The sequence below is a fragment of the Phyllostomus hastatus genome, unplaced genomic scaffold (assembly GCF_019186645.2).
Source record: "Phyllostomus hastatus isolate PE091 unplaced genomic scaffold, TTU_PhHast_1.1 phas_contig_402, whole genome shotgun sequence".
Lineage (NCBI taxonomy): Eukaryota > Metazoa > Chordata > Mammalia > Chiroptera > Phyllostomidae > Phyllostomus > Phyllostomus hastatus.
This window is the reverse complement of record NW_025333873.1, coordinates 2,752,357-2,766,325: the sequence shown is the minus strand read 5'-3', so window position 1 is coordinate 2,766,325 and position 13,969 is coordinate 2,752,357. Positions and strand designations below refer to the sequence as shown.

At 40.1% G+C, this 13,969-nt stretch overlaps 1 protein-coding gene across 1 annotated transcript in view; it reads right to left on the bottom strand.

The window, feature by feature from the left end:
* The window catches only part of RBKS (ribokinase), a 77,493-nt gene that overhangs the window by 62,224 nt on the left and 1,300 nt on the right, over positions 1-13,969 (bottom strand). The window lies entirely within an intron of this gene.

The window sequence follows — 13,969 nt, the reverse complement described above, 5'->3', positions numbered from 1 at the left end:
AACTGTGCTAGGCCCCAGGAGGGCCAATGAGATGAGTATGTTATGGTCTTCTCCCACGTTAAGGTCTCATACGGCTTACTTCATTCACGTCTCTGCTCAACTGTTACCTCCTCGGGCCTTCCCAGCCACCTTACAGGAGATACCCGCTTCCTATTTTAATTTCTGTTAAGCATTCATTCATTCATCCTGGCAAGAGACACTAGGTTTCTGGATCAGAGATGTCCTTTTAATTGTTCATAATTACGTTAGTTCTCTATGTCCCAGTCGTGACCAGGTGACACGATGAGAGAAACTTCAAAATAATGAATTTTTGGAATTTATATAGGACAGCTGACAGCTGCTGCTCCTCCTTCCCTCTGGGGTGGGGACTGGGAAGGTGAGGGAGGAGGGAAGGGGGAAGGGGAGAAGACCTACTGACCTTTGCTTTGTAATACAAATAAACCCTCCTGGGGAGGCGAGGGGTAGGTCTCTAGGTTTACAGTCCTAGAATGTAAATCAATGTGTCTGGAGAAGTCTCAATCTCTCCAGAGGTCTCTGACTTCCGGGGCCTGTCATTTGAACATTAGAACATTCAAACATTCTTTAATCTAGGTGCTAGCAATCTTTGCTCAGAAAGTCCTGACCATGCAGACAGAAATGGGAGAGCATTCTCGGAGCATTGCTTGCCAACAGCTTTCTTCATAGCAACATCTCTACCCAGCATTACAATACTCATTTATTTCTTTCCTCTTCCCCTAGTTGCTTCTGGATAATTGTATTTCATCTTCACCTTGGTGTGTTATTAACTCTACCACTTTTCCTTTTTTTTTTTATAAGTGATTGATCTAGGGTTTACTATATACATCTTTAACTTAATCAGTTTATTTTCAAACATGCCACTTTGCCTATAAAGGTAATTTACTTTACAACTGAATTCTTCCATTTCCCTTTCCTGACCTTTGTGCTACTATTGTCATGCATTCTACTTCTACATGATGTAAACTGTAAAATACAGTGTTATTGTTATTTAAACTGTCACTTGCCTTTTTGCACTTTTTAATCCTCACCTGAAGGGAGATGTGTGTGTGTGTGTGTGTGTGTGTGTGTGTGTGTGTATTTTATTCACTTGAGAGAGAGAGAGCAAGCAAGAGAAACACTGCTTGGTTGTCCCTCATACACACCCTGACCAGGGATCATACCCACTAACTTTTGGTGTACAGGATGACTCTCCAATCAACTGAGCCACCCAACGAGGGCATCAGTTGCCTTTTAAAGAAATTAAGAAAAGACAAAAAGTCTTTGTATTCACCCATGTGTTTACCATTTCTGGGGCTCTTCATGCCTTTAGGTGGTCCGAGTTTCTACCTGGTGTCCTTGTGGTCCCACCTAAAGAACTTCCTTCAGCGTTGACTGTCGTGCAGGTGTCTGGTGATAAGTTCTTTCCCCTCTCGTTTCTCTGTCTTTGTTTCCCCTTCATGTTTGAAGTACATAAAATTCTATGTTGATAGTTTATGTTTCAAGAATTTTAAAGATTTAATTTTTTCTGGCTGTCATTGTTTCTGACGAGAAGTCTGTAATCAATCTTTGTTCCCCTATACGTAATGTGTATTCTTTTCCTCTGGATGATTTTAAGGAGTTTCTACTTATAACTGGTTTTCAGGAACTTGACTACAATGTACTTTGATGTGAGTTTTTTTTTTATGCTTATCCTGCATGGGGTTCATTGACATTCTTAGATGTAGACATCTATAGTTTTCATAACATTTGAAAAATTTCCGCTATTATTTCTTCAAATTTTGTCTTCCATACTCCCTTCTTCTTCTTAGACTCCAGATACACATAGGGTAGACCACTGCGTATTTTGTTCGGTCATTTTCCCCTCTATGCTTTAATTTAGATAATGTCTATTCCTGCCTCCAAGCACACTGGTCCTTTCTTCTGTAATGTCTACTCTACTGATCAGTGCAGCAAGTGACTCTTTCATTTCAGATACTATATTTTTCATTTCTTAAACCTCTATTTGGTTCTTTTTACATCTTCCACTTTTCTCCTTCCTATATTCACATTTTTCTTCTGGGATCTCTACCGAATGCTCCAGGGGTTCAATGTCTCTGGCTGGTTAGAACCCAGCACCTCCCATTCTGGTATGATTTCTGAGAAGAGTTCAGCTTAGAACTCCCCAGTAGCTGCCCAGCTTTGTGGAGTTTCTCTCTATGTATTTCCACTTAGTATTTAGTAACAGACGTAAGGGGACTTCTCTGCAGATTTCTGGACCTTTCCCCGATTGGCTCCTTCCTTTCCAGTACATGTTCCCATAAATTCTGGCCTCCGCAGTCTCCATGAGCGATAAAGGCGGTTTTCTCCCCTCACTGACATTGCCACAATTTCCTTGCGTTCTTCCTCTCCGGTCCATGGTCAGTGATGCGCCTCCAGGAATCACCTTACTTGAATCCTTTCTCTTCTGGATAACACAGCTGTTGTTCGACATCTGACAGAGCTGCTTTATATATTTTATTTCATATATGTCCCATTTTCCAGTTGTTTATGGTGGGAAGGTAGTTCTGGTACTAGATAGTTACTCCAGCATGGTCAGAAGTAAATATTTTTTTAATGAATGGTCTACCAGGGATGTCCAAACCATGGCCTGCGGCGCGCAGGCAGCCTGGGATGGCTCTGAATGTGGCCCAATGCAAAATCGTAAATTTACTTAAAACTTTATGAGATTTTTTTGTTTTCATTGGAGTTTGTGTATTTAATGTGTGGCTCAAGACAGCTCTTCTTTTTCCAGCGTGGCTCAATCCAAAAGGCTGCCAAAAGGCTGGACACCCCGGTCCACTTTACAGGACATTCATTTAGATAGTTGGGGTGACGTACGCGTGTGGACACAGTAAATCATATGATGCGGTGAGAGCAGGGCAAAATGTGCGGTGTTCGACTGCAGCCGAAGGCGAGGAGTAAGCCAGTTATTAAACAGGCTTAATGGTCGGACCAAGGGGGGCAAAAGAGCCACCTCTTTCTTCCTCCTTAATGTGTGGGATGGAGGACCGAGTACAGAAGGTGCCAAGGAGAGTCGTAAATGTCCAAATATTAAAGGTATATTTAAAAATGAAAACACCATCTAATGTCAACTAATTTTTTGAATAATCATATATATGTGTATGTGTGTGTGTATATATATATATACCCTTACGCCCAGCTGAGAAAAATCCTGAGAAAGGATAGAAACTTGCACAGGGAGGTACAGAATGAGCTAATTTCAGAAGTAGAAGCTGCAGAAAGAGAGGGCAGGAGAAATATATATATATATATATATATATATATATTTCCCATATAAACCCCATATATATATATATATATATGGGGTTTAGGGAGTAAGGATTGGCATATAAGGTATGTGGGGAAATTGGGATGCAGAAACATAGAGCAGATAGGGAATTAGTGAGACTAAAGCATTTATCAAAGCTACTAGTGAAAAACCTTTTAATTCATTGAAGACAAGCGAAGTATGAAGTGATAAATAACTACAAAATCGATATTTCATTTTCTATTTTGACAATTAATTTAGTAATTTTAAAATTCCAAAATGACTTCTGGCACCATGCTGTAATTATCTAGGCTACTTCTTCCTGCCATCTGCTGGTGTAGGTTAAAGAAATACAAATGGAATTAATTTTATCCTAAGCAAATATAATTAGAAGGATAAATCAGCATACAAAAATGTATTCTGGAACCAATTATTACGAATTTTAATTTACTATTTTCGGTTTTTGGTGCTTATGCTTCTTTTGCATTCCCATGATCATGAATAATCAAGAACCAATTTATTTGAGCTTTACAATACATTTGTAAGATGTGTTAGCATAGGCCTTATCATCTCTATTTTAGGGAGAAAGTGAGAATTCAAAACAGTAGTGGCTCACCAAAATGCACATTGGCTGTTAGGTGGTTGAGTCTAATTTTAATTCAGCTCTTACAATTCCATGGCTAGAGTCTTTAGACCATGCTAGGCTACTTTCTTTGACAGTCAGTTTTCTCTCAATTTTTTAATGAGAACTTTTAAAGATCTATCTTCTTAGCAACTTTCAAATATGCAATACAGTATTATTAATTATAGTATTCCTGCTGTATACTACATCCCCATGACATTTATTCTATAACTGGAAGTTATAAAATAGCACCTTTTGACCTCCTTTTACCTATTTCGCCCACACTCCCACCACCTATCTCCGGCAACCACTAATCTTTCCCTGTCTGACTTATTTCATGGAGCATAATGCCCTCAGGGTCTATCCATGTTGTTGCAAATGGCAAGATATCCTTCTCTTTTATGGCTAAATAATATTCCATCATATATGTGCATCACATTTTCTTTGTCTGTCTGTCCATCCATCCATCCATCCATCCATCCATCCACTGATGAACACTTAGATTGTTTCCATATCTTGGTTATTGAAAATAATACTGCCATGAACATAGGGATGAATATTTTTCAGTTGATGTTTTTGTTTTCTTTGGATAAGTACCCAGAGAGGCATTGTTGGAGCATTTGGTAGTTATATTTTTAATTTTTTAAAAAAGATTTTGTTTACTTATTTTTAGAGAGGGAAGGGAGGGAGAAAGAGAGAGAGAAACATCAATGTGCAGTTGCTGGGGACCATGGCTTGCAACCCAGGCATGTGCCCTGACTGGGAATTGAACCTGTGATGCTTTGGTTCTCAGTCCGCGCTCAATCCACTGAGCTATGCCAGCCAGGGTTACTTCTAATTTTTTGAGGAAACTCCATACTGTTTTCCATAGTGGCTATGCCAATTTACTGTATTTTTAGGACTATAAGACGCACCTCCCCCTCACAAAATTAATAATGGTTGTTAATGCTGCTATTGAGTTCTGTTTACATTTACATTGGTGAAATATTATGTGATTTATGTTGTTAAATATTTTACCACCTTTTTTGCTTCAAAATTTTTTTTTTCCTATTTTCCTCCTCTAAATCCCAGGTGCATCTTATGGTCTGAAAAATGCAGTACATTCCCGCCAACAGTACACAGGGTTCCCTTTTCTCCACACTCTCACCAATACTTACTACTTTTTGACAGTCATTGTGACAGGTGTGGCGTAATGTCACATTGTGGTTTTGATTTGCATTTCCCTAATTATTGATGTTGAGCAACTTTTCATGTACCTTTTGGGCATCTGTATATCTTCTTTGGAAAAAAGTCTTCAGATTTTCTGCCCATTTTTAAATTAGATTGTTTGCTTTTTTTGCTATTGAGTTGTATTCATTCTTCCCGTATTTTGGATTTTTTTCCCTCAGTTTTGACTAAAATGTTGGAGAGTCAGTAGATATAACAGACAGATATCTGTTTAACATTATTAATATGAGGAAAAATTAACAATTCTTTATTTAAAAAGAACTATATAGTTCATTGCATTCCTTGACTTTTGGCTGTGGCACTAAGTGACACTACAGTGGAGAGAGTGTGGCCTCCACTGCAGTGTCATATTAGATTAGTGTTGATTCTTAAAATCTTATTAGTATTTCAGCCCTGGCTGGTGTGGCTCAGTGGACTGAGTGTCAGCTTGCAAACCAAGAGGTTGCTGGTTCGATTCCTGGTCAGGGCACATGCCTGGGTTGCAGGCCAGGTTCCCTGTTTGGGGTGTGCAAGTGGCAATCAGTCAATGTTTCTCTCACACATTGGTGTTTCTCTCCCTCCCTCCCCTCTCTCTAAAAATAAATACATAAAATCTTATTAGCATTTCAAATCTCTTTTTGTAGTCGATTCCTTATGCCTGGAAAGTTCTTTCCCTGCTTCTGTGCTGAGCTTATCCATATGCATTCTTTAAAATTCAACTCAGATGTTACCTCTTCTAGGAACCCTAATGTAACCGTGTGGGCTAGCTGCTCTGCTGCTGCGTTCCAGCGACCTATGCTTGTTTCTCTCACAGCATGTACCACATTCACCTCTGTACTGTGTGGCCTAAGACTGTGCCTACATACACTGTGTGCCCAATAAATATTTGTTAAAATATATAATACATCAGTTGTGCCAGATACCACTTCTTGAGTGTGTATTGTAAGAGAAATACTGCACTAAGCATTTTATGACCACCAAATCACTTAATCCTTACAATAACTCCATAAGAAAGTCATTATTCCTGTCTCCATTTCACAGATACGGAGAATGAAAATTAGAATAAAAAACACATTCAAGCCCTGGCTAGTGTGGCTCAGTGGACTGAGTGCTGGCCTGAGAACCAAAAGGTTGCTGGTTCAATTCCCAGCCAGGGCATGTGCCTGGGTTCTGGGCCAGGTCCCCATTTGGGGGCGTGTGAGAGGCAACTGATCAATGTACCTCTCACACATCAATGTTTCTTTCCCTTTCTTTCTCTCTCCCTTCCTCTGTGTCTAAAAATAAATAAAAATAAAATCTTGGGAAAAAAATACCCAGGTTCACTGAGTAGAAGATGGCAGAGCCAGGATTCAAACCAAGGTTAGTCTGACTCAGCACCCATTGTAGTACATTACCCACACAAGTCCTGAAAGCCCCTTGGACCCACCTGTATTTCATGTTTTTGTAACTCCTTGTGTAATCTCTGGTAGCTATGCTCCTGAATGAAGAACCCTGGAGTTTCGCCAGCTGAACCAAGATGCTAAGATGGAAAGACCAAATAAGATGCTCCTTTTCTGTCGAGTTCAGAAGAAATTAAGTTGATGAACAGAATGTTCTCTAATTTAACTTTTCTTTTTAAACCCTTGGACTCACTACTGTGTGAGTGCAGTTTAACAAAAGAGAAGATGTAATTTTGTGTGAAATATGAATATAGTTAAGCTTAATATCCTATTACAGTCCACAAAAACATCACAGCTTCCTTGTGCTGTGCAACGTTAATGAGTTTGATAAACAGTGTTCTAAAGAGTAGTTTGAAATGAGTCCAAATACATCACAGTTCACATTAAATGTGAATGGATTACATTCTTCAGATAAAAACAGCAAATTACAGTCATAAAAAAGAAATAGAACCAACAAAAAGACTAAATCTAGCTATGTGCTCTTTGTAAGACACACACCTAAAACATAAGAACAGAGAAAGTCTAAAATAAAAAGATGGGAAAAGGTACAGGTGGCAAACATCAACCAAGATAAATCCAGATAGTTTCATCAATGTCATCCAAAGTAAAAGCTCAGAGTAAAAAGAGATCAAGATGATTACCTTTACCCACGGATCAAATTGAGCAACAAAAGGTTCTGATTCTAATACTAATAAAATAGTACAGATAGCCCTGATCGATGTGGCTCAGTCAGTTTGGTGTCCTCCCGCAAAGCGAAAGGCCGCCACTCTGATTCCTGCTCAGGGCATCTGCCCGGGGTTGCAGGTCTTGTCCCGTTGGAGCTCGTACGAGAGGCAACCGATCAATGCTTTTCTCCTTGTGTCTCCCTCCCTTGCCCTCTCTCCAAAAATAAATTTTAAAAACCTTTAAAAAAATAGTATGTATATGTGTGTGTATGTATATATTTTACACACAAACGTATGAGAATCTGACAAATTTACCATCATGTTTGGTAATTTTAAACACAATTTCTTAAGTAATCAACAGATGAATCAAACAGTCAGGGTGGCCTAATGAACATACAGAAAACACCATGGCTAACATCTATCAAGTAACAAATTTTCTAATGTGCACATTGAACTTCTTGTTTACTGATCATAAGACCCGTGGTCCCGCCTCAGGGCCTTTGCACATGGGGACGACCCAGGTACCTGCATGGCTTGCTTCCTTTCCTCCTTTTTATGTCTTTACAAAAATCGATCAGGTGCTAGGTTCTATATAAAGTCTCTTCAAAGAATAGTCTGTTTAGAAAATATTTTATGACCTTAACAGGTTAAGTTAGAAGCTAATAATAAAAAGATGTATTAAAACCCTCCATATTTAAGAGATTAAAAAATGCTTCTAAATAACTGATGGATCAAAGAAGTCATAATAATGGTATTTAAGGAGTGAAACTAAATTATAACATAGTGGTCCCCCGCCCCCAGCCCCTGCCAAAAATAGCACGAGGCATAGAATGCTTTTGTTCCATAAGATGAGATTCTTCCAAGAACTCCACTTTCTAGGTCTTGTTACTCTGGGAAAGCTAACTGTCAGCGCCAAGGTTTGCTCATGAAGGACCAGAAAAGTAATGTTTGATTCATGCCCAGTTGGACTTACCAGATGTTTTCAACTATTTTATATCCCCTAAATATTTATTTAACCCTTTTCCTCTTCTTTGCCCCCATCGCTCCTGTTCCGGTTCTGGCCTTCATCATCTCTTGTGAAGACTATTGCTTTACCTTTCAAATGGGTCCCCCTGTCTTCAAGAACCAGACAGAGAGCAGGTTGACAGTTCAGGCGTGGGGGTGGTTGGTTGGAAGGATTGAATAAAAGAAAAAAAGAAAAAGAACTTGTGGACACGGACAACAGTGTGGTGATTGTGGGGGTTGCGTGGAGGTGGAACAGGGTATAGAGGGGATAAATGGTAATGGAGAAAATACAATAAAATGTAATGTAAAAAGTAAAATAAAAGTTAAAAAAAGAATGCCTTTGGTACCTTCAAAACATTGCCTTCTGTTAAATCTGCCTTTGGCACTGCGAGAGCTGTGTGGAGTACAAACAGACCACATCATTCCTGTACCCTGAGCCCATTGCTGGCTCCCAGGCTGCGGAATGAAACCCAAGCACTGCCGCATGGCTGGTAAGGGCTTTCACCGACATCTTACATCTGATGCGCTGCAGACCCAGTGGTTGCTGTCCCCAGCACACCCCGTGCACACCCACATCTGTGACTCCCTCCTCTTTTTTTGCTGGGCTAGTATCTGCTGGGTTTTCAAGAGTTGACTGGGGAAGCATTTCATCCGGGAACTTTTTCCTGTGCTCTCACAAAACCTGCAGGCACGCACAACATCAGATTACCACGATCTGTTTTTCTGCTTGCAAGTTCCTCAGGAACAGTGCCCATGTGTTACTAATTGCAGCATCTTAGAACTTAGTGCGGTGCCAGTATTTCAATATTATGTACAAGTAATCAAAATACTAGGGCAACTTCTACCCCAAAGCCCTCCTGAGCTCTCTCCCCCAAGAATACAGAGACACTAGGACACAAAGAGCTGGAGAAGGACTGGACTGCAAAGGGACTGCTCAGTGATACCACACCGTGCGTGCACTCTGTCGTATGTAATTACTTTTGAACATACTTCCTTTGAAGGGGCCAAATTAGCAAATGGTCCACAAATGATTTCTTTTGATATTAGTGAATTCCGGGGGCAGAAACATGTTTAACAAAATACTACCATATTTTGCCATGTATAATGCCCATATTTTTGCCCAAATTTTGGAGGGAAGAAAAGGATGCGCATTATATGTAGGTAATACTCATTCCATATCTATACTTTTAATTCTTTTATTTATGCTTATGTGTTACAAGTATAACTCTAGAAAGCAATAACGATATCCGTATGCAAATACCTTGGAATACAATAATCGTTTTTGTTTCTAAGTATAAATAAATAAAAAATTGAATTTAAAAATTAAAATGAAAGACTTTTTTTTCCTGCAAGTGTGGGCCACAAATGTGGATGCATACTATACATAGAAGCGCATTATACACAGCAAAATATGGCAATTTAAATACTGATTGGTAACCGATAAGCAACTTTCGAGACCAATTTAAGTGGTAGAAAGAACAATAAGGGATATTATATTTCCCTAACATTGGTAAGGCATGATACTTTTTGGACCAATATTCCTTTGGCTCTTTTCTGAAATTGTGACTGCAAAAAAGATTCTTATGTTCTAAATATGAGAAGTCAAGAGGCTTCTGGTGGACACAGGTTAGAGGGTAACTAGGTCAAACACATTCTTGGTACAGTATAACATTTTGGCTGATTCTTTTCTTTTTTAGTAACATAGGTTCTATGTTTCATCTGCTGTGGGTCAAAAAACTTCTAAAGTCACTCATCCCACTATCCAATTAAAATCTTCTGAGAACTAAGCAATCATTTCCTGACTTGCCAAGGATTAAATTTGGATGCTTGGCTGAACACAAGTATTATCTCTCAAGCTATCACTTTTAATTGGAGCATGGAAAGGGATAACGTGGGGTTTGAGTTGACATCACAGTCTATTGCCATGGAAATGTAAACATGGGTTTCTATTAGACTTGTCTCGAAGCAAATGTTAGTGGTACAGAGAGCCTGGGACACAGGAGACAGATTATGTAAAAAAAAAAAAAATGCATCCTCTAAGTGCTGGAGTGACCCTAGGAGTTCAGACCCTGAGTGATCTCATCCTGCCTCACGGCTTTAAATATCAACCATGCACTGAGGCCTCTCCAATTTATATCTGCAGCTGGACCTCTCCTCTAAGATCTAAACTCCTGCACCTGCCTTCCTGACCCTTCAGCTGGACCTCTCCTCTAAGATCTAAACTCACACACCTGCCTTCCTGACCCTCCAGCTGGATGTCTAATAGGCACCTCAAATCTCACGCGTCTATCCTACGCCCCTGATAATGCCCTCCCTCTACCCACTTCGCTCTGCTCACAATCTCCCGTATCTCAGCAGTGGTCAAGTCCCCTTCCGCCTGCAGAGGCTGCAGAACTTGGAGTAATCCTTGGCCTGTCTTATACTTCTCAGCAAATCCTGCCAGCTCTGCTTTCAAAATGCACTGAAAAGATGCTCGCTTCTTCCCACTTGCACTGCTTTCGAGCTAGGTTCTTCTCGCCTAGGTGTCTGTGATCATCTGAACCGGTCCCCCTGCCTCTGCCCTCGCCTTTCTTCAGTCCACTCTCATACATAGCTCCCAGGGGGATTATATTAAAATGTAAGTCAGATTATGTCACTTCTGTGCTCAAGTTTGCCAACGGATTTCCCTCTCAATCAGGTTATGACCCAACATCCTTAATCATCAGTGTTCTTCAGCCACGCTGAACGCCTTGTCCTTCACTGATCGTAAGAGCATGCTCCCGCCTCAGGGCCTTTGCACGTGGGGACCCACGTATCTGCAGGGCTTTCTTCTTTTCCTCCTTCACGTCTTTACTCAACATCAGCTTCTCAGGCTTTCTCTGGCCAGTGATCTAAAATTACTACTGCCACCCCACCTCCCTTTGGTGCTTTATTTTCCTCCTTAGCATCTGTCTAACATACTATATATTCTTATTTCTACTGATAGCTATCTTCTTCCACAGAAGAAGGATGTAAGCTCCACGAGGCAGGGATTTTTGGCTGTGTTTTTCTTTGCTGTATCCTTTGCACCTAAGAGCAGTGCCTGGCACACAGTATAAAATCAACACATACTTGTCGAATGAATAATTGAAAAATGTGTGATGCATGTCATAAGAAATAAAGGTTATTAGTGAAAGCATGACTAACCAAGGCGTGTGAGCCTAATGTCGAAAAAATTCATTTGTTATTGGGTTTTCATGGTCATCTGTCTTTGGAGGAACTGACTTCATTTTCCACAATGACAGGCCTGATTTATTTTAGTAATGTGGAACTTCAGAGACCAGTGTTCACAAGGAAGGAAGAGAATAATGACAAATACAGGTAGGTATTAAATAATGTTCATTGTTTGCCATGTTAGGTGAGTTAATGATTTAAAAAAATCATTAGTACCGAGCTTACTATTCATAGAAAACTAAAATTAGAAATGAATAAAAAATGTTGCTCATTGATTGAATTAGCTGTGTCTGGCACACAGTACTGTAATATATAAAGTGAGTTAGACTTGGATGCCATCCAAGAGGGCTTAGTTACTGAAATAGTTTCATTTCTAGTGATTCTATAGCACAGGCTTAGGTATCCAGTTAGGGATAGTTAAACTTAGATGTAAAATAAGGAGTAGTAATGAAGGTATTATTTTCAGATGTGAAAATTATAAATCCTTAGTTGTTATTCCTTATTAGCTTACAAAGTAAACAGTTAATAAATGAAACTACAAGCTCTCAAATGAACTATGAATGCAAAGGGCAATAAACACTAGATAGAGGTGGAGGTGGAGTGATATAATGGAAAGGTAAAGGTCAGGAAACCTGGATTCCAGCTTTCTCTGTGCCCCTGTTGGCTGAGTGACGTGGGGTGAGTTACTTAACCTCTCAGTTACCTCAGTTGTAAAATGTGGATGATGGACTGATGGGCTTCAGTGGTCCTCTAGGAATTGTAAATCCTTTTGACTTTAAGCTTAACCACTGTAATAATGCCTCCCCGCCCCTCACCCTGCCCCAAAGATGTCCACATTAATCCCTGAAACTTGCATATATGCTGTTACAAGGCAACAGTAATGAAGATTGCTAATAAGATGTCTTAAAATAAGGAGATTATCCTAACTTATGTGCTTGGGCCGAATATAATCCCAAGAGTCCTCAAGGTGTAGAAGAGGGAGGCAGAAGTGGGAGTGCTGGGGTGATGCCACATGAGAAAGATCGGACTGAGCAGTTGTTGGCTCTGAAGATGGAGGAAGGGGCCACGAGTCAAGGAATGTGCGCAGCCGCCACAAGTTGGAAAGGGCAAGGAAACTGCTTTCCCCGAGGGCCCTCACAAAGGAACACAGCCCTACAGACACCATGATTTTGGCCCAGTGAGATCTGTGTCAGACCTCTGACCTCCAGAACTGTACTAAATTTGTATTGTTTAAGCCATTAAGTTTGTGACTACTCGTTACAGCAGCAACAGGAAACTAATACATTCATGATATGTATCATAACTAGTAAAGCTGGACTCGACTTTATCACAGATGCAGGGTTTTAACTAAAAATACTATATTCAAGTATTTTTATAAGATCTTCAGAGGCAGAAGTAGTCAGATACCGTGAGAAGTTTGTACAAATGTCATGGGAAAGAGTCTATGGGAATAAAATGTTTACTAGTGATTCCTGTGAAGAGTAGACACCTCTTAATCAGGAAAGAAAGCAGCAAGAGAAGAGACATTAGAGGGGTGGTACAGTTTACTTACCTATAAACTGAAGGGCTGGGCTAAATCATTCTAAACTCCTCTAGCTCTGACCTGAGATAGTAAAACCCTGACAGATGCTAACGTGGGTCTCTGACACTCCACCATCCCCACAGTTAAAGAGTAAAGATTTTATTTATTTTTAGAGAGGGGGAGGGAGGGAGATAGGGAGGGTGAGAAACATTAATCAGTTGCCTCTCACACATGCCCCAACCAGGTACCCACTGGGATGATGGAACCTGTAACCCAAGCACGTGCCCTGACCAGGAATTGAACCAGCGACCTTTGGCTTTGCTGGACGACACCCAACCAAATGAGCCACATGGGTCAGAGCAAGCGTATTGATTTTAGGAAGTACTACAATTATCTTTAATGTCTGATGGTCAAGCTTCACAGAAAGCTCTGACTTAGACAAACAAGGAAGTGGCTCTGAATTTTAACTCTGACACTCTTGCTTACGGAGGTTACTTGGGAAAACTGTTGAGCTTTCTTACTCTTCTGCCACTTCCCCGACGGTAAACTTTTAGCTAGGTGTAGTTTCTAAGGAATGAATTATTTTAGATGTCTAAAGGTTTATTCCTTTAGGTAACAAACTTTCAATACATTTGACGAAACTATTTCTAAAAAGAAACACGTACCTTTTATACTTCTACGAAAAACGAATGGGTACCATATTATCTTTTCTCGAAAAGAGTCCTATTACTAACATTAATTACTATAGTGGGCTGTCAGCAAACTGTGGGCTGGAGGCTGCTTTTGCAAGGTTTGGGGGATAGGAGTTTTTACATTTTGAAAGGGTTGTTAACAAAACAAACAAAAAAAGATGTGACCTAGACCCTAGGTATTTACTATCTGGCCCTTTACAGAAAGGTTTGCTGACTCTTGCTCTCCAAAAGGATGTGTAGCCTCGTCACAACTAGATTGTCACCAAAGGAAGCACATCTATCTTGGCAGTGTCTGACAGGAAGCTCAAATATTTGTGGAAAAACAAAGGCCAATGGCATTTAA